This window comes from Penaeus monodon, chromosome 25 (genome assembly GCF_015228065.2).
Source record: "Penaeus monodon isolate SGIC_2016 chromosome 25, NSTDA_Pmon_1, whole genome shotgun sequence".
NCBI lineage: Eukaryota > Metazoa > Arthropoda > Malacostraca > Decapoda > Penaeidae > Penaeus > Penaeus monodon.
The window spans coordinates 3625900-3626104 of NC_051410.1; positions in this window are offsets into that span (position 1 = coordinate 3625900).

Below are 205 nucleotides of genomic sequence, written 5' to 3' on the forward strand. Positions count from 1 at the left end.
CGTAAGACGTTATAGCGGTAACTCAACTAAATTGGCAATTTAACAAAGAAAACGTAATTTAAATAGGGGTAACTAGTCTGAAACTAACACGTTTAACTATCATATGTTCAACAATATCTAAAAATGTATATACATGCTCGATCACATAGAGAGTGTGATGAGTAACTGCTGGGATAAATAAAGTTGATACGCAAAGTTAAATTTC